Source organism: Aphanomyces invadans, assembly GCF_000520115.1.
Source record: "Aphanomyces invadans strain NJM9701 unplaced genomic scaffold supercont1.419, whole genome shotgun sequence".
NCBI classification, from domain to species: Eukaryota; Oomycota; class Saprolegniomycetes; order Saprolegniales; family Verrucalvaceae; genus Aphanomyces; species Aphanomyces invadans.
This window is the reverse complement of record NW_008580564.1, coordinates 1-853: the sequence shown is the minus strand read 5'-3', so window position 1 is coordinate 853 and position 853 is coordinate 1. Positions and strand designations below refer to the sequence as shown.

Genomic DNA, 853 nt, shown 5'->3' with positions numbered 1-853 from the left:
ATTGGCTTTGCACGAGCTGGTCTTGCGCGGCCGTGACGACATCGCCGACTTCTGCTACGACCGACTTGAGGACCAAGCAGAAGGATCATTCCACGCGGTTTGATCAGATCGATATACTCTACAGCTTTGGGCGGGTGCACATTCTTCTGACCACGAAGTATCCCGCCTTGGACAGCACGAGTTCAATTCCAAGTGACCCGTCGGGACGTTGGTTGACGCACACGATGTCTAATTCCTTCATATTCCCCATGCCTGAGGGGTCAACATCACCTCGACCACAGCCAAGCGGTTCACTAGCTTCGCCAGAGACTTTTGCGGTTGTGTTGAGTCTTCTCTGCGGATCCTCTTCCGACCGTTGTCGTCTCGATAAGGACGTAGTATCGACACTTCTACTCTGCATGTAATGACGTGGCAAAGCCACGACAAAACGGCGTCACACCGGCGGAGTTGTTGTCGTTGACAGCACACAGCACTCACAGCATTGCTGCAAGTGTATCGTCGCATTTGTAGAAGAGAAATTGCAATGGTTCGGTTGGACACATTACTTTCGACACGTTCGTCCAGTGACGACGTGGCGGCAGGGGCCATCGCTCGAGCAGCGCACCCACATAGTCAATGGAAGATTGGTCAATAGCAACAAGTTCGTTGATGCCTCGCCAAAATGAAAATAGATCTCCCACTGCGGGGCTCGAACCCGCAACCACAGGATTAAAAAACACGCGCTCTACCAACTGAGCTAAACGGAATTTTTTTTGCCTTGTTATACGCACTACCGTTTGACTTGATTAAACTATGATATCTACCCGAGCGAAAGCTAACGCCCCCTTCGTCGCCGCTACCGCCGCCGCCACCG

General features: G+C 52.3%; 1 non-coding gene across 1 annotated transcript; it reads right to left on the bottom strand.

Annotated features, from left to right (window-relative positions):
• Positions 1–673: 673 nt before the first annotated feature.
• Positions 674–746, bottom strand: H310_15386. The gene has a single exon. It is a non-coding gene; the product is annotated as a tRNA-Lys (tRNA).
• Positions 747–853: the final 107 nt, after the last annotated feature.